The sequence below is a fragment of the Pelodiscus sinensis genome, chromosome 3 (genome assembly GCF_052426305.1).
Source record: "Pelodiscus sinensis isolate ZL-2025 chromosome 3, ASM5242630v1, whole genome shotgun sequence".
Classification (NCBI taxonomy): Eukaryota; Metazoa; Chordata; order Testudines; family Trionychidae; genus Pelodiscus; species Pelodiscus sinensis.
The window spans coordinates 122,445,695-122,464,359 of record NC_143054.1 but is presented as its reverse complement, the minus strand read 5'-3'; the positions used below and the strand labels follow the sequence as shown (position 1 = coordinate 122,464,359).

The 18,665-nt window shown below is 68.4% G+C and overlaps 44 non-coding genes across 44 annotated transcripts; all 44 read right to left on the bottom strand.

Annotated features, from left to right (window-relative positions):
* Window positions 1–74: 74 nt before the first annotated feature.
* TRNAL-UAG (transfer RNA leucine (anticodon UAG)) lies at window positions 75–157 on the bottom strand. The gene has a single exon. It is a non-coding gene; the product is annotated as a tRNA-Leu (tRNA).
* Window positions 158–789: 632 nt separating this feature from the next.
* TRNAL-CAG (transfer RNA leucine (anticodon CAG)) lies at window positions 790–872 on the bottom strand. Its single transcript has one exon. It is a non-coding gene; the product is annotated as a tRNA-Leu (tRNA).
* Window positions 873–994: 122 nt separating this feature from the next.
* TRNAL-AAG (transfer RNA leucine (anticodon AAG)) lies at window positions 995–1,078 on the bottom strand. Its single transcript has one exon. It is a non-coding gene; the product is annotated as a tRNA-Leu (tRNA).
* A 257-nt stretch (window positions 1,079–1,335) lies between these two features.
* On the bottom strand, window positions 1,336–1,418 carry TRNAL-UAG (transfer RNA leucine (anticodon UAG)). The gene has a single exon. It is a non-coding gene; the product is annotated as a tRNA-Leu (tRNA).
* Window positions 1,419–2,050: 632 nt separating this feature from the next.
* TRNAL-CAG (transfer RNA leucine (anticodon CAG)) lies at window positions 2,051–2,133 on the bottom strand. The gene has a single exon. It is a non-coding gene; the product is annotated as a tRNA-Leu (tRNA).
* A 122-nt stretch (window positions 2,134–2,255) lies between these two features.
* TRNAL-AAG (transfer RNA leucine (anticodon AAG)) lies at window positions 2,256–2,339 on the bottom strand. Its single transcript has one exon. It is a non-coding gene; the product is annotated as a tRNA-Leu (tRNA).
* A 257-nt stretch (window positions 2,340–2,596) lies between these two features.
* TRNAL-UAG (transfer RNA leucine (anticodon UAG)) lies at window positions 2,597–2,679 on the bottom strand. The gene has a single exon. It is a non-coding gene; the product is annotated as a tRNA-Leu (tRNA).
* Window positions 2,680–3,311: 632 nt separating this feature from the next.
* TRNAL-CAG (transfer RNA leucine (anticodon CAG)) lies at window positions 3,312–3,394 on the bottom strand. Its single transcript has one exon. It is a non-coding gene; the product is annotated as a tRNA-Leu (tRNA).
* A 122-nt stretch (window positions 3,395–3,516) lies between these two features.
* Window positions 3,517–3,600, bottom strand: TRNAL-AAG (transfer RNA leucine (anticodon AAG)). The gene has a single exon. It is a non-coding gene; the product is annotated as a tRNA-Leu (tRNA).
* Window positions 3,601–3,862: 262 nt separating this feature from the next.
* Window positions 3,863–3,945, bottom strand: TRNAL-UAG (transfer RNA leucine (anticodon UAG)). The gene has a single exon. It is a non-coding gene; the product is annotated as a tRNA-Leu (tRNA).
* Window positions 3,946–4,577: 632 nt separating this feature from the next.
* TRNAL-CAG (transfer RNA leucine (anticodon CAG)) lies at window positions 4,578–4,660 on the bottom strand. Its single transcript has one exon. It is a non-coding gene; the product is annotated as a tRNA-Leu (tRNA).
* Window positions 4,661–4,782: 122 nt separating this feature from the next.
* TRNAL-AAG (transfer RNA leucine (anticodon AAG)) lies at window positions 4,783–4,866 on the bottom strand. Its single transcript has one exon. It is a non-coding gene; the product is annotated as a tRNA-Leu (tRNA).
* A 257-nt stretch (window positions 4,867–5,123) lies between these two features.
* On the bottom strand, window positions 5,124–5,206 carry TRNAL-UAG (transfer RNA leucine (anticodon UAG)). The gene has a single exon. It is a non-coding gene; the product is annotated as a tRNA-Leu (tRNA).
* A 632-nt stretch (window positions 5,207–5,838) lies between these two features.
* TRNAL-CAG (transfer RNA leucine (anticodon CAG)) lies at window positions 5,839–5,921 on the bottom strand. Its single transcript has one exon. It is a non-coding gene; the product is annotated as a tRNA-Leu (tRNA).
* Window positions 5,922–6,043: 122 nt separating this feature from the next.
* TRNAL-AAG (transfer RNA leucine (anticodon AAG)) lies at window positions 6,044–6,127 on the bottom strand. Its single transcript has one exon. It is a non-coding gene; the product is annotated as a tRNA-Leu (tRNA).
* Window positions 6,128–6,384: 257 nt separating this feature from the next.
* TRNAL-UAG (transfer RNA leucine (anticodon UAG)) lies at window positions 6,385–6,467 on the bottom strand. The gene has a single exon. It is a non-coding gene; the product is annotated as a tRNA-Leu (tRNA).
* Window positions 6,468–7,099: 632 nt separating this feature from the next.
* Window positions 7,100–7,182, bottom strand: TRNAL-CAG (transfer RNA leucine (anticodon CAG)). Its single transcript has one exon. It is a non-coding gene; the product is annotated as a tRNA-Leu (tRNA).
* A 122-nt stretch (window positions 7,183–7,304) lies between these two features.
* TRNAL-AAG (transfer RNA leucine (anticodon AAG)) lies at window positions 7,305–7,388 on the bottom strand. Its single transcript has one exon. It is a non-coding gene; the product is annotated as a tRNA-Leu (tRNA).
* A 262-nt stretch (window positions 7,389–7,650) lies between these two features.
* TRNAL-UAG (transfer RNA leucine (anticodon UAG)) lies at window positions 7,651–7,733 on the bottom strand. Its single transcript has one exon. It is a non-coding gene; the product is annotated as a tRNA-Leu (tRNA).
* A 632-nt stretch (window positions 7,734–8,365) lies between these two features.
* Window positions 8,366–8,448, bottom strand: TRNAL-CAG (transfer RNA leucine (anticodon CAG)). Its single transcript has one exon. It is a non-coding gene; the product is annotated as a tRNA-Leu (tRNA).
* Window positions 8,449–8,570: 122 nt separating this feature from the next.
* Window positions 8,571–8,654, bottom strand: TRNAL-AAG (transfer RNA leucine (anticodon AAG)). Its single transcript has one exon. It is a non-coding gene; the product is annotated as a tRNA-Leu (tRNA).
* Window positions 8,655–8,916: 262 nt separating this feature from the next.
* TRNAL-UAG (transfer RNA leucine (anticodon UAG)) lies at window positions 8,917–8,999 on the bottom strand. The gene has a single exon. It is a non-coding gene; the product is annotated as a tRNA-Leu (tRNA).
* Window positions 9,000–9,631: 632 nt separating this feature from the next.
* TRNAL-CAG (transfer RNA leucine (anticodon CAG)) lies at window positions 9,632–9,714 on the bottom strand. The gene has a single exon. It is a non-coding gene; the product is annotated as a tRNA-Leu (tRNA).
* A 122-nt stretch (window positions 9,715–9,836) lies between these two features.
* TRNAL-AAG (transfer RNA leucine (anticodon AAG)) lies at window positions 9,837–9,920 on the bottom strand. Its single transcript has one exon. It is a non-coding gene; the product is annotated as a tRNA-Leu (tRNA).
* A 268-nt stretch (window positions 9,921–10,188) lies between these two features.
* Window positions 10,189–10,271, bottom strand: TRNAL-UAG (transfer RNA leucine (anticodon UAG)). The gene has a single exon. It is a non-coding gene; the product is annotated as a tRNA-Leu (tRNA).
* A 632-nt stretch (window positions 10,272–10,903) lies between these two features.
* TRNAL-CAG (transfer RNA leucine (anticodon CAG)) lies at window positions 10,904–10,986 on the bottom strand. Its single transcript has one exon. It is a non-coding gene; the product is annotated as a tRNA-Leu (tRNA).
* Window positions 10,987–11,108: 122 nt separating this feature from the next.
* On the bottom strand, window positions 11,109–11,192 carry TRNAL-AAG (transfer RNA leucine (anticodon AAG)). The gene has a single exon. It is a non-coding gene; the product is annotated as a tRNA-Leu (tRNA).
* A 257-nt stretch (window positions 11,193–11,449) lies between these two features.
* On the bottom strand, window positions 11,450–11,532 carry TRNAL-UAG (transfer RNA leucine (anticodon UAG)). Its single transcript has one exon. It is a non-coding gene; the product is annotated as a tRNA-Leu (tRNA).
* A 632-nt stretch (window positions 11,533–12,164) lies between these two features.
* Window positions 12,165–12,247, bottom strand: TRNAL-CAG (transfer RNA leucine (anticodon CAG)). Its single transcript has one exon. It is a non-coding gene; the product is annotated as a tRNA-Leu (tRNA).
* Window positions 12,248–12,369: 122 nt separating this feature from the next.
* Window positions 12,370–12,453, bottom strand: TRNAL-AAG (transfer RNA leucine (anticodon AAG)). Its single transcript has one exon. It is a non-coding gene; the product is annotated as a tRNA-Leu (tRNA).
* A 267-nt stretch (window positions 12,454–12,720) lies between these two features.
* TRNAL-UAG (transfer RNA leucine (anticodon UAG)) lies at window positions 12,721–12,803 on the bottom strand. Its single transcript has one exon. It is a non-coding gene; the product is annotated as a tRNA-Leu (tRNA).
* A 632-nt stretch (window positions 12,804–13,435) lies between these two features.
* On the bottom strand, window positions 13,436–13,518 carry TRNAL-CAG (transfer RNA leucine (anticodon CAG)). Its single transcript has one exon. It is a non-coding gene; the product is annotated as a tRNA-Leu (tRNA).
* Window positions 13,519–13,640: 122 nt separating this feature from the next.
* TRNAL-AAG (transfer RNA leucine (anticodon AAG)) lies at window positions 13,641–13,724 on the bottom strand. Its single transcript has one exon. It is a non-coding gene; the product is annotated as a tRNA-Leu (tRNA).
* Window positions 13,725–13,981: 257 nt separating this feature from the next.
* On the bottom strand, window positions 13,982–14,064 carry TRNAL-UAG (transfer RNA leucine (anticodon UAG)). The gene has a single exon. It is a non-coding gene; the product is annotated as a tRNA-Leu (tRNA).
* A 632-nt stretch (window positions 14,065–14,696) lies between these two features.
* Window positions 14,697–14,779, bottom strand: TRNAL-CAG (transfer RNA leucine (anticodon CAG)). Its single transcript has one exon. It is a non-coding gene; the product is annotated as a tRNA-Leu (tRNA).
* Window positions 14,780–14,901: 122 nt separating this feature from the next.
* Window positions 14,902–14,985, bottom strand: TRNAL-AAG (transfer RNA leucine (anticodon AAG)). The gene has a single exon. It is a non-coding gene; the product is annotated as a tRNA-Leu (tRNA).
* A 262-nt stretch (window positions 14,986–15,247) lies between these two features.
* On the bottom strand, window positions 15,248–15,330 carry TRNAL-UAG (transfer RNA leucine (anticodon UAG)). The gene has a single exon. It is a non-coding gene; the product is annotated as a tRNA-Leu (tRNA).
* Window positions 15,331–15,962: 632 nt separating this feature from the next.
* Window positions 15,963–16,045, bottom strand: TRNAL-CAG (transfer RNA leucine (anticodon CAG)). The gene has a single exon. It is a non-coding gene; the product is annotated as a tRNA-Leu (tRNA).
* A 122-nt stretch (window positions 16,046–16,167) lies between these two features.
* Window positions 16,168–16,251, bottom strand: TRNAL-AAG (transfer RNA leucine (anticodon AAG)). Its single transcript has one exon. It is a non-coding gene; the product is annotated as a tRNA-Leu (tRNA).
* A 268-nt stretch (window positions 16,252–16,519) lies between these two features.
* On the bottom strand, window positions 16,520–16,602 carry TRNAL-UAG (transfer RNA leucine (anticodon UAG)). The gene has a single exon. It is a non-coding gene; the product is annotated as a tRNA-Leu (tRNA).
* A 632-nt stretch (window positions 16,603–17,234) lies between these two features.
* On the bottom strand, window positions 17,235–17,317 carry TRNAL-CAG (transfer RNA leucine (anticodon CAG)). The gene has a single exon. It is a non-coding gene; the product is annotated as a tRNA-Leu (tRNA).
* Window positions 17,318–17,439: 122 nt separating this feature from the next.
* TRNAL-AAG (transfer RNA leucine (anticodon AAG)) lies at window positions 17,440–17,523 on the bottom strand. The gene has a single exon. It is a non-coding gene; the product is annotated as a tRNA-Leu (tRNA).
* Window positions 17,524–17,780: 257 nt separating this feature from the next.
* Window positions 17,781–17,863, bottom strand: TRNAL-UAG (transfer RNA leucine (anticodon UAG)). Its single transcript has one exon. It is a non-coding gene; the product is annotated as a tRNA-Leu (tRNA).
* Window positions 17,864–18,495: 632 nt separating this feature from the next.
* On the bottom strand, window positions 18,496–18,578 carry TRNAL-CAG (transfer RNA leucine (anticodon CAG)). Its single transcript has one exon. It is a non-coding gene; the product is annotated as a tRNA-Leu (tRNA).
* Window positions 18,579–18,665: the final 87 nt, after the last annotated feature.

The window sequence follows — 18,665 nt, the reverse complement described above, 5'->3', positions numbered from 1 at the left end:
CACACCCTCCCCCCCCGAAAAAAAAACAAATAAGCAAAGGAAGAGCCCACGCACCTCAGCCCCCACCAGCAGGCTGCCAGGAGTGGGATTTGAACCCACGCCTCCGGAGGAGACTGCGGCCTAAACGCAGCGCCTTGGACCGCTCGGCCATCCTGACAGAGCTGCCCAGCGCTGCTCTCGGGAGCCACGCAAAGAAAACACGCAGCGGCGACGCAGGTGGCGCCCGGGCGCTGCTGGGCGGGTCCCCTTTTGCGGGGTTTTGCTTTGCTTTCTTCGTCAAAACACCCCGTCTGCCGTGAAAGACAAGGTGGTACAAAGCCACTCAAAAGCGGAGACCGAAAAAACACAGCCAAAAGCACGCGCCAGCAGGGGACTGGCTGGGAGCGGGCGCGAAGGCCAGCGCCCTGCTGCCGGAACGAGGCGGCAGTGCCAGCTGCTTCGAGGCGCGTCCGTTCGCGTGACATTTTCTCCCGGGAAAGCGGCCTGCATCGCCCCGTGGTACACAGAGCTCCGCACGGACCGAGACGAAGGAGGGGGGCGGGGCCCGGGGAGCTTGCTGCTGCGAGGGAATTCGCTGCAGTGGCCGAAACCGTCCGACCGCCACCTCCCAGCGAGCCAGGCGCTGAAAGGCCTGCAAGACCCAAGATGGGAGTGCGTGAGGAGAGAGGGAGGAGCCCTCCTAAGCTCGGGGCCCCTCCGCCTCGCCAGCGGCGAGCCCGAAAAGAAATTTGTCCGGTCGCGGAGGGCGCCGCCCGCCGAAAGAGAAAGAAGCGGAGCCGCCAAGGGCCGTGTCAGGGGTGGGATTCGAACCCACGCCTCCGGGGGAGACTGCGACCTGAACGCAGCGCCTTGGACCGCTCGGCCACCCTGACGCCCTGGCCTCCCTGGCGGGGCAGCGCTAAGGCGCACCGCAACCAGAGCCCCCTGGCGGCAGCGGCGGCAAGAAAAGCCCCACGCCGCGAGACCCAGGCGCCCGGCGGAACTTCCGCCGGCCTGTCAGGGGTGGGATTCGAACCCACGTCTCCGGGGGGAGACTGCGACCTTAACGCAGCGCCTTAGACCGCTCGGCCACCCTGACACGAAAGGGCAAGGCTCACGTCCCTTTGCTGCCGGCGCCCGTGGCAGTGTCACGGGCCGCCCCCGGGGACGGGCTCTGGCTTCCGCCGACCCCGGGGCCAGCAGGCCGGCCTGCTTTCCCACTGAGGCCCCGGGGGCGGGGCGGGGCGGGGCGGGGCGAAACGAAATCCGCCGCTACTCCCCAGCACACCCTCCCCCCCGAAAAAAAAACAAATAAGCAAAGGAAGAGCCCACGCACCTCAGCCCCCACCAGCAGGCTGCCAGGAGTGGGATTTGAACCCACGCCTCCGGAGGAGACTGCGGCCTAAACGCAGCGCCTTGGACCGCTCGGCCATCCTGACAGAGCTGCCCAGCGCTGCTCTCGGGAGCCACGCAAAGAAAACACGCAGCGGCGACGCAGGTGGCGCCCGGGCGCTGCTGGGCGGGTCCCCTTTTGCGGGGTTTTGCTTTGCTTTCTTCGTCAAAACACCCCGTCTGCCGTGAAAGACAAGGTGGTACAAAGCCACTCAAAAGCGGAGACCGAAAAAACACAGCCAAAAGCACGCGCCAGCAGGGGACTGGCTGGGAGCGGGCGCGAAGGCCAGCGCCCTGCTGCCGGAACGAGGCGGCAGTGCCAGCTGCTTCGAGGCGCGTCCGTTCGCGTGACATTTTCTCCCGGGAAAGCGGCCTGCATCGCCCCGTGGTACACAGAGCTCCGCACGGACCGAGACGAAGGAGGGGGGCGGGGCCCGGGGAGCTTGCTGCTGCGAGGGAATTCGCTGCAGTGGCCGAAACCGTCCGACCGCCACCTCCCAGCGAGCCAGGCGCTGAAAGGCCTGCAAGACCCAAGATGGGAGTGCGTGAGGAGAGAGGGAGGAGCCCTCCTAAGCTCGGGGCCCCTCCGCCTCGCCAGCGGCGAGCCCGAAAAGAAATTTGTCCGGTCGCGGAGGGCGCCGCCCGCCGAAAGAGAAAGAAGCGGAGCCGCCAAGGGCCGTGTCAGGGGTGGGATTCGAACCCACGCCTCCGGGGGAGACTGCGACCTGAACGCAGCGCCTTGGACCGCTCGGCCACCCTGACGCCCTGGCCTCCCTGGCGGGGCAGCGCTAAGGCGCACCGCAACCAGAGCCCCCTGGCGGCAGCGGCGGCAAGAAAAGCCCCACGCCGCGAGACCCAGGCGCCCGGCGGAACTTCCGCCGGCCTGTCAGGGGTGGGATTCGAACCCACGTCTCCGGGGGGAGACTGCGACCTTAACGCAGCGCCTTAGACCGCTCGGCCACCCTGACACGAAAGGGCAAGGCTCACGTCCCTTTGCTGCCGGCGCCCGTGGCAGTGTCACGGGCCGCCCCCGGGGACGGGCTCTGGCTTCCGCCGACCCCGGGGCCAGCAGGCCGGCCTGCTTTCCCACTGAGGCCCCGGGGGCGGGGCGGGGCGGGGCGGGGCGAAACGAAATCCGCCGCTACTCCCCAGCACACCCTCCCCCCCGAAAAAAAAACAAATAAGCAAAGGAAGAGCCCACGCACCTCAGCCCCCACCAGCAGGCTGCCAGGAGTGGGATTTGAACCCACGCCTCCGGAGGAGACTGCGGCCTAAACGCAGCGCCTTGGACCGCTCGGCCATCCTGACAGAGCTGCCCAGCGCTGCTCTCGGGAGCCACGCAAAGAAAACACGCAGCGGCGACGCAGGTGGCGCCCGGGCGCTGCTGGGCGGGTCCCCTTTTGCGGGGTTTTGCTTTGCTTTCTTCGTCAAAACACCCCGTCTGCCGTGAAAGACAAGGTGGTACAAAGCCACTCAAAAGCGGAGACCGAAAAAACACAGCCAAAAGCACGCGCCAGCAGGGGACTGGCTGGGAGCGGGCGCGAAGGCCAGCGCCCTGCTGCCGGAACGAGGCGGCAGTGCCAGCTGCTTCGAGGCGCGTCCGTTCGCGTGACATTTTCTCCCGGGAAAGCGGCCTGCATCGCCCCGTGGTACACAGAGCTCCGCACGGACCGAGACGAAGGAGGGGGGCGGGGCCCGGGGAGCTTGCTGCTGCGAGGGAATTCGCTGCAGTGGCCGAAACCGTCCGACCGCCACCTCCCAGCGAGCCAGGCGCTGAAAGGCCTGCAAGACCCAAGATGGGAGTGCGTGAGGAGAGAGGGAGGAGCCCTCCTAAGCTCGGGGCCCCTCCGCCTCGCCAGCGGCGAGCCCGAAAAGAAATTTGTCCGGTCGCGGAGGGCGCCGCCCGCCGAAAGAGAAAGAAGCGGAGCCGCCAAGGGCCGTGTCAGGGGTGGGATTCGAACCCACGCCTCCGGGGGAGACTGCGACCTGAACGCAGCGCCTTGGACCGCTCGGCCACCCTGACGCCCTGGCCTCCCTGGCGGGGCAGCGCTAAGGCGCACCGCAACCAGAGCCCCCTGGCGGCAGCGGCGGCAAGAAAAGCCCCACGCCGCGAGACCCAGGCGCCCGGCGGAACTTCCGCCGGCCTGTCAGGGGTGGGATTCGAACCCACGTCTCCGGGGGGAGACTGCGACCTTAACGCAGCGCCTTAGACCGCTCGGCCACCCTGACACGAAAGGGCAAGGCTCACGTCCCTTTGCTGCCGGCGCCCGTGGCAGTGTCACGGGCCGCCCCCGGGGACGGGCTCTGGCTTCCGCCGACCCCGGGGCCAGCAGGCCGGCCTGCTTTCCCACTGAGGCCCCGGGGGCGGGGCGGGGGGGGCGGGGCGGGGCGAAACGAAATCCGCCGCTACTCCCCAGCACACCCTCCCCCCCCGAAAAAAAAACAAATAAGCAAAGGAAGAGCCCACGCACCTCAGCCCCCACCAGCAGGCTGCCAGGAGTGGGATTTGAACCCACGCCTCCGGAGGAGACTGCGGCCTAAACGCAGCGCCTTGGACCGCTCGGCCATCCTGACAGAGCTGCCCAGCGCTGCTCTCGGGAGCCACGCAAAGAAAACACGCAGCGGCGACGCAGGTGGCGCCCGGGCGCTGCTGGGCGGGTCCCCTTTTGCGGGGTTTTGCTTTGCTTTCTTCGTCAAAACACCCCGTCTGCCGTGAAAGACAAGGTGGTACAAAGCCACTCAAAAGCGGAGACCGAAAAAACACAGCCAAAAGCACGCGCCAGCAGGGGACTGGCTGGGAGCGGGCGCGAAGGCCAGCGCCCTGCTGCCGGAACGAGGCGGCAGTGCCAGCTGCTTCGAGGCGCGTCCGTTCGCGTGACATTTTCTCCCGGGAAAGCGGCCTGCATCGCCCCGTGGTACACAGAGCTCCGCACGGACCGAGACGAAGGAGGGGGGCGGGGCCCGGGGAGCTTGCTGCTGCGAGGGAATTCGCTGCAGTGGCCGAAACCGTCCGACCGCCACCTCCCAGCGAGCCAGGCGCTGAAAGGCCTGCAAGACCCAAGATGGGAGTGCGTGAGGAGAGAGGGAGGAGCCCTCCTAAGCTCGGGGCCCCTCCGCCTCGCCAGCGGCGAGCCCGAAAAGAAATTTGTCCGGTCGCGGAGGGCGCCGCCCGCCGAAAGAGAAAGAAGCGGAGCCGCCAAGGGCCGTGTCAGGGGTGGGATTCGAACCCACGCCTCCGGGGGAGACTGCGACCTGAACGCAGCGCCTTGGACCGCTCGGCCACCCTGACGCCCTGGCCTCCCTGGCGGGGCAGCGCTAAGGCGCACCGCAACCAGAGCCCCCTGGCGGCAGCGGCGGCAAGAAAAGCCCCACGCCGCGAGACCCAGGCGCCCGGCGGAACTTCCGCCGGCCTGTCAGGGGTGGGATTCGAACCCACGTCTCCGGGGGGAGACTGCGACCTTAACGCAGCGCCTTAGACCGCTCGGCCACCCTGACACGAAAGGGCAAGGCTCACGTCCCTTTGCTGCCGGCGCCCGTGGCAGTGTCACGGGCCGCCCCCGGGGACGGGCTCTGGCTTCCGCCGACCCCGGGGCCAGCAGGCCGGCCTGCTTTCCCACTGAGGCCCCGGGGGCGGGGCGGGGCGGGGCGGGGCGAAACGAAATCCGCCGCTACTCCCCAGCACACCCTCCCCCCCGAAAAAAAAACAAATAAGCAAAGGAAGAGCCCACGCACCTCAGCCCCCACCAGCAGGCTGCCAGGAGTGGGATTTGAACCCACGCCTCCGGAGGAGACTGCGGCCTAAACGCAGCGCCTTGGACCGCTCGGCCATCCTGACAGAGCTGCCCAGCGCTGCTCTCGGGAGCCACGCAAAGAAAACACGCAGCGGCGACGCAGGTGGCGCCCGGGCGCTGCTGGGCGGGTCCCCTTTTGCGGGGTTTTGCTTTGCTTTCTTCGTCAAAACACCCCGTCTGCCGTGAAAGACAAGGTGGTACAAAGCCACTCAAAAGCGGAGACCGAAAAAACACAGCCAAAAGCACGCGCCAGCAGGGGACTGGCTGGGAGCGGGCGCGAAGGCCAGCGCCCTGCTGCCGGAACGAGGCGGCAGTGCCAGCTGCTTCGAGGCGCGTCCGTTCGCGTGACATTTTCTCCCGGGAAAGCGGCCTGCATCGCCCCGTGGTACACAGAGCTCCGCACGGACCGAGACGAAGGAGGGGGGCGGGGCCCGGGGAGCTTGCTGCTGCGAGGGAATTCGCTGCAGTGGCCGAAACCGTCCGACCGCCACCTCCCAGCGAGCCAGGCGCTGAAAGGCCTGCAAGACCCAAGATGGGAGTGCGTGAGGAGAGAGGGAGGAGCCCTCCTAAGCTCGGGGCCCCTCCGCCTCGCCAGCGGCGAGCCCGAAAAGAAATTTGTCCGGTCGCGGAGGGCGCCGCCCGCCGAAAGAGAAAGAAGCGGAGCCGCCAAGGGCCGTGTCAGGGGTGGGATTCGAACCCACGCCTCCGGGGGAGACTGCGACCTGAACGCAGCGCCTTGGACCGCTCGGCCACCCTGACGCCCTGGCCTCCCTGGCGGGGCAGCGCTAAGGCGCACCGCAACCAGAGCCCCCTGGCGGCAGCGGCGGCAAGAAAAGCCCCACGCCGCGAGACCCAGGCGCCCGGCGGAACTTCCGCCGGCCTGTCAGGGGTGGGATTCGAACCCACGTCTCCGGGGGGAGACTGCGACCTTAACGCAGCGCCTTAGACCGCTCGGCCACCCTGACACGAAAGGGCAAGGCTCACGTCCCTTTGCTGCCGGCGCCCGTGGCAGTGTCACGGGCCGCCCCCGGGGACGGGCTCTGGCTTCCGCCGACCCCGGGGCCAGCAGGCCGGCCTGCTTTCCCACTGAGGCCCCGGGGGCGGGGCGGGGCGGGGCGGGGCGAAACGAAATCCGCCGCTACTCCCCAGCACACCCTCCCCCCCGAAAAAAAAACAAATAAGCAAAGGAAGAGCCCACGCACCTCAGCCCCCACCAGCAGGCTGCCAGGAGTGGGATTTGAACCCACGCCTCCGGAGGAGACTGCGGCCTAAACGCAGCGCCTTGGACCGCTCGGCCATCCTGACAGAGCTGCCCAGCGCTGCTCTCGGGAGCCACGCAAAGAAAACACGCAGCGGCGACGCAGGTGGCGCCCGGGCGCTGCTGGGCGGGTCCCCTTTTGCGGGGTTTTGCTTTGCTTTCTTCGTCAAAACACCCCGTCTGCCGTGAAAGACAAGGTGGTACAAAGCCACTCAAAAGCGGAGACCGAAAAAACACAGCCAAAAGCACGCGCCAGCAGGGGACTGGCTGGGAGCGGGCGCGAAGGCCAGCGCCCTGCTGCCGGAACGAGGCGGCAGTGCCAGCTGCTTCGAGGCGCGTCCGTTCGCGTGACATTTTCTCCCGGGAAAGCGGCCTGCATCGCCCCGTGGTACACAGAGCTCCGCACGGACCGAGACGAAGGAGGGGGGCGGGGCCCGGGGAGCTTGCTGCTGCGAGGGAATTCGCTGCAGTGGCCGAAACCGTCCGACCGCCACCTCCCAGCGAGCCAGGCGCTGAAAGGCCTGCAAGACCCAAGATGGGAGTGCGTGAGGAGAGAGGGAGGAGCCCTCCTAAGCTCGGGGCCCCTCCGCCTCGCCAGCGGCGAGCCCGAAAAGAAATTTGTCCGGTCGCGGAGGGCGCCGCCCGCCGAAAGAGAAAGAAGCGGAGCCGCCAAGGGCCGTGTCAGGGGTGGGATTCGAACCCACGCCTCCGGGGGAGACTGCGACCTGAACGCAGCGCCTTGGACCGCTCGGCCACCCTGACGCCCTGGCCTCCCTGGCGGGGCAGCGCTAAGGCGCACCGCAACCAGAGCCCCCTGGCGGCAGCGGCGGCAAGAAAAGCCCCACGCCGCGAGACCCAGGCGCCCGGCGGAACTTCCGCCGGCCTGTCAGGGGTGGGATTCGAACCCACGTCTCCGGGGGGAGACTGCGACCTTAACGCAGCGCCTTAGACCGCTCGGCCACCCTGACACGAAAGGGCAAGGCTCACGTCCCTTTGCTGCCGGCGCCCGTGGCAGTGTCACGGGCCGCCCCCGGGGACGGGCTCTGGCTTCCGCCGACCCCGGGGCCAGCAGGCCGGCCTGCTTTCCCACTGAGGCCCCGGGGGCGGGGCGGGGCGGGGCGGGGCGGGGCGAAACGAAATCCGCCGCTACTCCCCAGCACACCCTCCCCCCCGAAAAAAAAACAAATAAGCAAAGGAAGAGCCCACGCACCTCAGCCCCCACCAGCAGGCTGCCAGGAGTGGGATTTGAACCCACGCCTCCGGAGGAGACTGCGGCCTAAACGCAGCGCCTTGGACCGCTCGGCCATCCTGACAGAGCTGCCCAGCGCTGCTCTCGGGAGCCACGCAAAGAAAACACGCAGCGGCGACGCAGGTGGCGCCCGGGCGCTGCTGGGCGGGTCCCCTTTTGCGGGGTTTTGCTTTGCTTTCTTCGTCAAAACACCCCGTCTGCCGTGAAAGACAAGGTGGTACAAAGCCACTCAAAAGCGGAGACCGAAAAAACACAGCCAAAAGCACGCGCCAGCAGGGGACTGGCTGGGAGCGGGCGCGAAGGCCAGCGCCCTGCTGCCGGAACGAGGCGGCAGTGCCAGCTGCTTCGAGGCGCGTCCGTTCGCGTGACATTTTCTCCCGGGAAAGCGGCCTGCATCGCCCCGTGGTACACAGAGCTCCGCACGGACCGAGACGAAGGAGGGGGGCGGGGCCCGGGGAGCTTGCTGCTGCGAGGGAATTCGCTGCAGTGGCCGAAACCGTCCGACCGCCACCTCCCAGCGAGCCAGGCGCTGAAAGGCCTGCAAGACCCAAGATGGGAGTGCGTGAGGAGAGAGGGAGGAGCCCTCCTAAGCTCGGGGCCCCTCCGCCTCGCCAGCGGCGAGCCCGAAAAGAAATTTGTCCGGTCGCGGAGGGCGCCGCCCGCCGAAAGAGAAAGAAGCGGAGCCGCCAAGGGCCGTGTCAGGGGTGGGATTCGAACCCACGCCTCCGGGGGAGACTGCGACCTGAACGCAGCGCCTTGGACCGCTCGGCCACCCTGACGCCCTGGCCTCCCTGGCGGGGCAGCGCTAAGGCGCACCGCAACCAGAGCCCCCTGGCGGCAGCGGCGGCAAGAAAAGCCCCACGCCGCGAGACCCAGGCGCCCGGCGGAACTTCCGCCGGCCTGTCAGGGGTGGGATTCGAACCCACGTCTCCGGGGGGAGACTGCGACCTTAACGCAGCGCCTTAGACCGCTCGGCCACCCTGACACGAAAGGGCAAGGCTCACGTCCCTTTGCTGCCGGCGCCCGTGGCAGTGTCACGGGCCGCCCCCGGGGACGGGCTCTGGCTTCCGCCGACCCCGGGGCCAGCAGGCCGGCCTGCTTTCCCACTGAGGCCCCGGGGGCGGGGCGGGGCGGGGCGGGGCGGGGCGAAACGAAATCCGCCGCTACTCCCCAGCACACCCTCCCCCCCGAAAAAAAAACAAATAAGCAAAGGAAGAGCCCACGCACCTCAGCCCCCACCAGCAGGCTGCCAGGAGTGGGATTTGAACCCACGCCTCCGGAGGAGACTGCGGCCTAAACGCAGCGCCTTGGACCGCTCGGCCATCCTGACAGAGCTGCCCAGCGCTGCTCTCGGGAGCCACGCAAAGAAAACACGCAGCGGCGACGCAGGTGGCGCCCGGGCGCTGCTGGGCGGGTCCCCTTTTGCGGGGTTTTGCTTTGCTTTCTTCGTCAAAACACCCCGTCTGCCGTGAAAGACAAGGTGGTACAAAGCCACTCAAAAGCGGAGACCGAAAAAACACAGCCAAAAGCACGCGCCAGCAGGGGACTGGCTGGGAGCGGGCGCGAAGGCCAGCGCCCTGCTGCCGGAACGAGGCGGCAGTGCCAGCTGCTTCGAGGCGCGTCCGTTCGCGTGACATTTTCTCCCGGGAAAGCGGCCTGCATCGCCCCGTGGTACACAGAGCTCCGCACGGACCGAGACGAAGGAGGGGGGCGGGGCCCGGGGAGCTTGCTGCTGCGAGGGAATTCGCTGCAGTGGCCGAAACCGTCCGACCGCCACCTCCCAGCGAGCCAGGCGCTGAAAGGCCTGCAAGACCCAAGATGGGAGTGCGTGAGGAGAGAGGGAGGAGCCCTCCTAAGCTCGGGGCCCCTCCGCCTCGCCAGCGGCGAGCCCGAAAAGAAATTTGTCCGGTCGCGGAGGGCGCCGCCCGCCGAAAGAGAAAGAAGCGGAGCCGCCAAGGGCCGTGTCAGGGGTGGGATTCGAACCCACGCCTCCGGGGGAGACTGCGACCTGAACGCAGCGCCTTGGACCGCTCGGCCACCCTGACGCCCTGGCCTCCCTGGCGGGGCAGCGCTAAGGCGCACCGCAACCAGAGCCCCCTGGCGGCAGCGGCGGCAAGAAAAGCCCCACGCCGCGAGACCCAGGCGCCCGGCGGAACTTCCGCCGGCCTGTCAGGGGTGGGATTCGAACCCACGTCTCCGGGGGGAGACTGCGACCTTAACGCAGCGCCTTAGACCGCTCGGCCACCCTGACACGAAAGGGCAAGGCTCACGTCCCTTTGCTGCCGGCGCCCGTGGCAGTGTCACGGGCCGCCCCCGGGGACGGGCTCTGGCTTCCGCCGACCCCGGGGCCAGCAGGCCGGCCTGCTTTCCCACTGAGGCCCCGGGGGCGGGGCGGGGCGGGGCGGGGCGGGGCGGGGCGAAACGAAATCCGCCGCTACTCCCCAGCACACCCTCCCCCCCCGAAAAAAAAACAAATAAGCAAAGGAAGAGCCCACGCACCTCAGCCCCCACCAGCAGGCTGCCAGGAGTGGGATTTGAACCCACGCCTCCGGAGGAGACTGCGGCCTAAACGCAGCGCCTTGGACCGCTCGGCCATCCTGACAGAGCTGCCCAGCGCTGCTCTCGGGAGCCACGCAAAGAAAACACGCAGCGGCGACGCAGGTGGCGCCCGGGCGCTGCTGGGCGGGTCCCCTTTTGCGGGGTTTTGCTTTGCTTTCTTCGTCAAAACACCCCGTCTGCCGTGAAAGACAAGGTGGTACAAAGCCACTCAAAAGCGGAGACCGAAAAAACACAGCCAAAAGCACGCGCCAGCAGGGGACTGGCTGGGAGCGGGCGCGAAGGCCAGCGCCCTGCTGCCGGAACGAGGCGGCAGTGCCAGCTGCTTCGAGGCGCGTCCGTTCGCGTGACATTTTCTCCCGGGAAAGCGGCCTGCATCGCCCCGTGGTACACAGAGCTCCGCACGGACCGAGACGAAGGAGGGGGGCGGGGCCCGGGGAGCTTGCTGCTGCGAGGGAATTCGCTGCAGTGGCCGAAACCGTCCGACCGCCACCTCCCAGCGAGCCAGGCGCTGAAAGGCCTGCAAGACCCAAGATGGGAGTGCGTGAGGAGAGAGGGAGGAGCCCTCCTAAGCTCGGGGCCCCTCCGCCTCGCCAGCGGCGAGCCCGAAAAGAAATTTGTCCGGTCGCGGAGGGCGCCGCCCGCCGAAAGAGAAAGAAGCGGAGCCGCCAAGGGCCGTGTCAGGGGTGGGATTCGAACCCACGCCTCCGGGGGAGACTGCGACCTGAACGCAGCGCCTTGGACCGCTCGGCCACCCTGACGCCCTGGCCTCCCTGGCGGGGCAGCGCTAAGGCGCACCGCAACCAGAGCCCCCTGGCGGCAGCGGCGGCAAGAAAAGCCCCACGCCGCGAGACCCAGGCGCCCGGCGGAACTTCCGCCGGCCTGTCAGGGGTGGGATTCGAACCCACGTCTCCGGGGGGAGACTGCGACCTTAACGCAGCGCCTTAGACCGCTCGGCCACCCTGACACGAAAGGGCAAGGCTCACGTCCCTTTGCTGCCGGCGCCCGTGGCAGTGTCACGGGCCGCCCCCGGGGACGGGCTCTGGCTTCCGCCGACCCCGGGGCCAGCAGGCCGGCCTGCTTTCCCACTGAGGCCCCGGGGGCGGGGCGGGGCGGGGCGGGGCGAAACGAAATCCGCCGCTACTCCCCAGCACACCCTCCCCCCCGAAAAAAAAACAAATAAGCAAAGGAAGAGCCCACGCACCTCAGCCCCCACCAGCAGGCTGCCAGGAGTGGGATTTGAACCCACGCCTCCGGAGGAGACTGCGGCCTAAACGCAGCGCCTTGGACCGCTCGGCCATCCTGACAGAGCTGCCCAGCGCTGCTCTCGGGAGCCACGCAAAGAAAACACGCAGCGGCGACGCAGGTGGCGCCCGGGCGCTGCTGGGCGGGTCCCCTTTTGCGGGGTTTTGCTTTGCTTTCTTCGTCAAAACACCCCGTCTGCCGTGAAAGACAAGGTGGTACAAAGCCACTCAAAAGCGGAGACCGAAAAAACACAGCCAAAAGCACGCGCCAGCAGGGGACTGGCTGGGAGCGGGCGCGAAGGCCAGCGCCCTGCTGCCGGAACGAGGCGGCAGTGCCAGCTGCTTCGAGGCGCGTCCGTTCGCGTGACATTTTCTCCCGGGAAAGCGGCCTGCATCGCCCCGTGGTACACAGAGCTCCGCACGGACCGAGACGAAGGAGGGGGGCGGGGCCCGGGGAGCTTGCTGCTGCGAGGGAATTCGCTGCAGTGGCCGAAACCGTCCGACCGCCACCTCCCAGCGAGCCAGGCGCTGAAAGGCCTGCAAGACCCAAGATGGGAGTGCGTGAGGAGAGAGGGAGGAGCCCTCCTAAGCTCGGGGCCCCTCCGCCTCGCCAGCGGCGAGCCCGAAAAGAAATTTGTCCGGTCGCGGAGGGCGCCGCCCGCCGAAAGAGAAAGAAGCGGAGCCGCCAAGGGCCGTGTCAGGGGTGGGATTCGAACCCACGCCTCCGGGGGAGACTGCGACCTGAACGCAGCGCCTTGGACCGCTCGGCCACCCTGACGCCCTGGCCTCCCTGGCGGGGCAGCGCTAAGGCGCACCGCAACCAGAGCCCCCTGGCGGCAGCGGCGGCAAGAAAAGCCCCACGCCGCGAGACCCAGGCGCCCGGCGGAACTTCCGCCGGCCTGTCAGGGGTGGGATTCGAACCCACGTCTCCGGGGGGAGACTGCGACCTTAACGCAGCGCCTTAGACCGCTCGGCCACCCTGACACGAAAGGGCAAGGCTCACGTCCCTTTGCTGCCGGCGCCCGTGGCAGTGTCACGGGCCGCCCCCGGGGACGGGCTCTGGCTTCCGCCGACCCCGGGGCCAGCAGGCCGGCCTGCTTTCCCACTGAGGCCCCGGGGGCGGGGCGGGGCGGGGCGGGGCGGGGCGGGGCGAAACGAAATCCGCCGCTACTCCCCAGCACACCCTCCCCCCCGAAAAAAAAACAAATAAGCAAAGGAAGAGCCCACGCACCTCAGCCCCCACCAGCAGGCTGCCAGGAGTGGGATTTGAACCCACGCCTCCGGAGGAGACTGCGGCCTAAACGCAGCGCCTTGGACCGCTCGGCCATCCTGACAGAGCTGCCCAGCGCTGCTCTCGGGAGCCACGCAAAGAAAACACGCAGCGGCGACGCAGGTGGCGCCCGGGCGCTGCTGGGCGGGTCCCCTTTTGCGGGGTTTTGCTTTGCTTTCTTCGTCAAAACACCCCGTCTGCCGTGAAAGACAAGGTGGTACAAAGCCACTCAAAAGCGGAGACCGAAAAAACACAGCCAAAAGCACGCGCCAGCAGGGGACTGGCTGGGAGCGGGCGCGAAGGCCAGCGCCCTGCTGCCGGAACGAGGCGGCAGTGCCAGCTGCTTCGAGGCGCGTCCGTTCGCGTGACATTTTCTCCCGGGAAAGCGGCCTGCATCGCCCCGTGGTACACAGAGCTCCGCACGGACCGAGACGAAGGAGGGGGGCGGGGCCCGGGGAGCTTGCTGCTGCGAGGGAATTCGCTGCAGTGGCCGAAACCGTCCGACCGCCACCTCCCAGCGAGCCAGGCGCTGAAAGGCCTGCAAGACCCAAGATGGGAGTGCGTGAGGAGAGAGGGAGGAGCCCTCCTAAGCTCGGGGCCCCTCCGCCTCGCCAGCGGCGAGCCCGAAAAGAAATTTGTCCGGTCGCGGAGGGCGCCGCCCGCCGAAAGAGAAAGAAGCGGAGCCGCCAAGGGCCGTGTCAGGGGTGGGATTCGAACCCACGCCTCCGGGGGAGACTGCGACCTGAACGCAGCGCCTTGGACCGCTCGGCCACCCTGACGCCCTGGCCTCCCTGGCGGGGCAGCGCTAAGGCGCACCGCAACCAGAGCCCCCTGGCGGCAGCGGCGGCAAGAAAAGCCCCACGCCGCGAGACCCAGGCGCCCGGCGGAACTTCCGCCGGCCTGTCAGGGGTGGGATTCGAACCCACGTCTCCGGGGGGAGACTGCGACCTTAACGCAGCGCCTTAGACCGCTCGGCCACCCTGACACGAAAGGGCAAGGCTCACGTCCCTTTGCTGCCGGCGCCCGTGGCAGTGTCACGGGCCGCCCCCGGGGACGGGCTCTGGCTTCCGCCGACCCCGGGGCCAGCAGGCCGGCCTGCTTTCCCACTGAGGCCCCGGGGGCGGGGCGGGGCGGGGCGGGGCGAAACGAAATCCGCCGCTACTCCCCAGCACACCCTCCCCCCCGAAAAAAAAACAAATAAGCAAAGGAAGAGCCCACGCACCTCAGCCCCCACCAGCAGGCTGCCAGGAGTGGGATTTGAACCCACGCCTCCGGAGGAGACTGCGGCCTAAACGCAGCGCCTTGGACCGCTCGGCCATCCTGACAGAGCTGCCCAGCGCTGCTCTCGGGAGCCACGCAAAGAAAACACGCAGCGGCGACGCAGGTGGCGCCCGGGCGCTGCTGGGCGGGTCCCCTTTTGCGGGGTTTTGCTTTGCTTTCTTCGTCAAAACACCCCGTCTGCCGTGAAAGACAAGGTGGTACAAAGCCACTCAAAAGCGGAGACCGAAAAAACACAGCCAAAAGCACGCGCCAGCAGGGGACTGGCTGGGAGCGGGCGCGAAGGCCAGCGCCCTGCTGCCGGAACGAGGCGGCAGTGCCAGCTGCTTCGAGGCGCGTCCGTTCGCGTGACATTTTCTCCCGGGAAAGCGGCCTGCATCGCCCCGTGGTACACAGAGCTCCGCACGGACCGAGACGAAGGAGGGGGGCGGGGCCCGGGGAGCTTGCTGCTGCGAGGGAATTCGCTGCAGTGGCCGAAACCGTCCGACCGCCACCTCCCAGCGAGCCAGGCGCTGAAAGGCCTGCAAGACCCAAGATGGGAGTGCGTGAGGAGAGAGGGAGGAGCCCTCCTAAGCTCGGGGCCCCTCCGCCTCGCCAGCGGCGAGCCCGAAAAGAAATTTGTCCGGTCGCGGAGGGCGCCGCCCGCCGAAAGAGAAAGAAGCGGAGCCGCCAAGGGCCGTGTCAGGGGTGGGATTCGAACCCACGCCTCCGGGGGAGACTGCGACCTGAACGCAGCGCCTTGGACCGCTCGGCCACCCTGACGCCCTGGCCTCCCTGGCGGGGCAGCGCTAAGGCGCACCGCAACCAGAGCCCCCTGGCGGCAGCGGCGGCAAGAAAAGCCCCACGCCGCGAGACCCAGGCGCCCGGCGGAACTTCCGCCGGCCTGTCAGGGGTGGGATTCGAACCCACGTCTCCGGGGGGAGACTGCGACCTTAACGCAGCGCCTTAGACCGCTCGGCCACCCTGACACGAAAGGGCAAGGCTCACGTCCCTTTGCTGCCGGCGCCCGTGGCAGTGTCACGGGCCGCCCCCGGGGACGGGCTCTGGCTTCCGCCGACCCCGGGGCCAGCAGGCCGGCCTGCTTTCCCACTGAGGCCCCGGGGGCGGGGCGGGGCGGGGCGGGGCGGGGCGAAACGAAATCCGCCGCTACTCCCCAGCACACCCTCCCCCCCGAAAAAAAAACAAATAAGCAAAGGAAGAGCCCACGCACCTCAGCCCCCACCAGCAGGCTGCCAGGAGTGGGATTTGAACCCACGCCTCCGGAGGAGACTGCGGCCTAAACGCAGCGCCTTGGACCGCTCGGCCATCCTGACAGAGCTGCCCAGCGCTGCTCTCGGGAGCCACGCAAAGAAAACACGCAGCGGCGACGCAGGTGGCGCCCGGGCGCTGCTGGGCGGGTCCCCTTTTGCGGGGTTTTGCTTTGCTTTCTTCGTCAAAACACCCCGTCTGCCGTGAAAGACAAGGTGGTACAAAGCCACTCAAAAGCGGAGACCGAAAAAACACAGCCAAAAGCACGCGCCAGCAGGGGACTGGCTGGGAGCGGGCGCGAAGGCCAGCGCCCTGCTGCCGGAACGAGGCGGCAGTGCCAGCTGCTTCGAGGCGCGTCCGTTCGCGTGACATTTTCTCCCGGGAAAGCGGCCTGCATCGCCCCGTGGTACACAGAGCTCCGCACGGACCGAGACGAAGGAGGGGGGCGGGGCCCGGGGAGCTTGCTGCTGCGAGGGAATTCGCTGCAGTGGCCGAAACCGTCCGACCGCCACCTCCCAGCGAGCCAGGCGCTGAAAGGCCTGCAAGACCCAAGATGGGAGTGCGTGAGGAGAGAGGGAGGAGCCCTCCTAAGCTCGGGGCCCCTCCGCCTCGCCAGCGGCGAGCCCGAAAAGAAATTTGTCCGGTCGCGGAGGGCGCCGCCCGCCGAAAGAGAAAGAAGCGGAGCCGCCAAGGGCCGTGTCAGGGGTGGGATTCGAACCCACGCCTCCGGGGGAGACTGCGACCTGAACGCAGCGCCTTGGACCGCTCGGCCACCCTGACGCCCTGGCCTCCCTGGCGGGGCAGCGCTAAGGCGCACCGCAACCAGAGCCCCCTGGCGGCAGCGGCGGCAAGAAAAGCCCCACGCCGCGAGACCCAGGCGCCCGGCGGAACTTCCGCCGGCCTGTCAGGGGTGGGATTCGAACCCACGTCTCCGGGGGGAGACTGCGACCTTAACGCAGCGCCTTAGACCGCTCGGCCACCCTGACACGAAAGGGCAAGGCTCACGTCCCTTTGCTGCCGGCGCCCGTGGCAGTGTCACGGGCCGCCCCCGGGGACGGGCTCTGGCTTCCGCCGACCCCGGGGCCAGCAGGCCGGCCTGCTTTCCCACTGAGGCCCCGGGGGCGGGGCGGGGCGGGGCGGGGCGGGGCGGGGCGAAACGAAATCCGCCGCTACTCCCCAGCACACCCTCCCCCCCCGAAAAAAAAACAAATAAGCAAAGGAAGAGCCCACGCACCTCAGCCCCCACCAGCAGGCTGCCAGGAGTGGGATTTGAACCCACGCCTCCGGAGGAGACTGCGGCCTAAACGCAGCGCCTTGGACCGCTCGGCCATCCTGACAGAGCTGCCCAGCGCTGCTCTCGGGAGCCACGCAAAGAAAACACGCAGCGGCGACGCAGGTGGCGCCCGGGCGCTGCTGGGCGGGTCCCCTTTTGCGGGGTTTTGCTTTGCTTTCTTCGTCAAAACACCCCGTCTGCCGTGAAAGACAAGGTGGTACAAAGCCACTCAAAAGCGGAGACCGAAAAAACACAGCCAAAAGCACGCGCCAGCAGGGGACTGGCTGGGAGCGGGCGCGAAGGCCAGCGCCCTGCTGCCGGAACGAGGCGGCAGTGCCAGCTGCTTCGAGGCGCGTCCGTTCGCGTGACATTTTCTCCCGGGAAAGCGGCCTGCATCGCCCCGTGGTACACAGAGCTCCGCACGGACCGAGACGAAGGAGGGGGGCGGGGCCCGGGGAGCTTGCTGCTGCGAGGGAATTCGCTGCAGTGGCCGAAACCGTCCGACCGCCACCTCCCAGCGAGCCAGGCGCTGAAAGGCCTGCAAGACCCAAGATGGGAGTGCGTGAGGAGAGAGGGAGGAGCCCTCCTAAGCTCGGGGCCCCTCCGCCTCGCCAGCGGCGAGCCCGAAAAGAAATTTGTCCGGTCGCGGAGGGCGCCGCCCGCCGAAAGAGAAAGAAGCGGAGCCGCCAAGGGCCGTGTCAGGGGTGGGATTCGAACCCACGCCTCCGGGGGAGACTGCGACCTGAACGCAGCGCCTTGGACCGCTCGGCCACCCTGACGCCCTGGCCTCCCTGGCGGGGCAGCGCTAAGGCGCACCGCAACCAGAGCCCCCTGGCGGCAGCGGCGGCAAGAAAAGCCCCACGCCGCGAGACCCAGGCGCCCGGCGGAACTTCCGCCGGCCTGTCAGGGGTGGGATTCGAACCCACGTCTCCGGGGGGAGACTGCGACCTTAACGCAGCGCCTTAGACCGCTCGGCCACCCTGACACGAAAGGGCAAGGCTCACGTCCCTTTGCTGCCGGCGCCCGTGGCAGTGTCACGGGCCGCCCCCGGGGACGGGCTCTGGCTTCCGCCGACCCCGGGGCCAGCAGGCCGGCCTGCTTTCCCACTGAGGCCCCGGGGGCGGGGCGGGGCGGGGCGGGGCGAAACGAAATCCGCCGCTACTCCCCAGCACACCCTCCCCCCCGAAAAAAAAACAAATAAGCAAAGGAAGAGCCCACGCACCTCAGCCCCCACCAGCAGGCTGCCAGGAGTGGGATTTGAACCCACGCCTCCGGAGGAGACTGCGGCCTAAACGCAGCGCCTTGGACCGCTCGGCCATCCTGACAGAGCTGCCCAGCGCTGCTCTCGGGAGCCACGCAAAGAAAACACGCAGCGGCGACGCAGGTGGCGCCCGGGCGCTGCTGGGCGGGTCCCCTTTTGCGGGGTTTTGCTTTGCTTTCTTCGTCAAAACACCCCGTCTGCCGTGAAAGACAAGGTGGTACAAAGCCACTCAAAAGCGGAGACCGAAAAAACACAGCCAAAAGCACGCGCCAGCAGGGGACTGGCTGGGAGCGGGCGCGAAGGCCAGCGCCCTGCTGCCGGAACGAGGCGGCAGTGCCAGCTGCTTCGAGGCGCGTCCGTTCGCGTGACATTTTCTCCCGGGAAAGCGGCCTGCATCGCCCCGTGGTACACAGAGCTCCGCACGGACCGAGACGAAGGAGGGGGGCGGGGCCCGGGGAGCTTGCTGCTGCGAGGGAATTCGCTGCAGTGGCCGAAACCGTCCGACCGCCACCTCCCAGCGAGCCAGGCGCTGAAAGGCCTGCAAGACCCAAGATGGGAGTGCGTGAGGAGAGAGGGAGGAGCCCTCCTAAGCTCGGGGCCCCTCCGCCTCGCCAGCGGCGAGCCCGAAAAGAAATTTGTCCGGTCGCGGAGGGCGCCGCCCGCCGAAAGAGAAAGAAGCGGAGCCGCCAAGGGCCGTGTCAGGGGTGGGATTCGAACCCACGCCTCCGGGGGAGACTGCGACCTGAACGCAGCGCCTTGGACCGCTCGGCCACCCTGACGCCCTGGCCTCCCTGGCGGGGCAGCGCTAAGGCGCACCGCAACCAGAGCCCCCTGGCGGCAGCGGCGGCAAGAAAAGCCCCACGCCG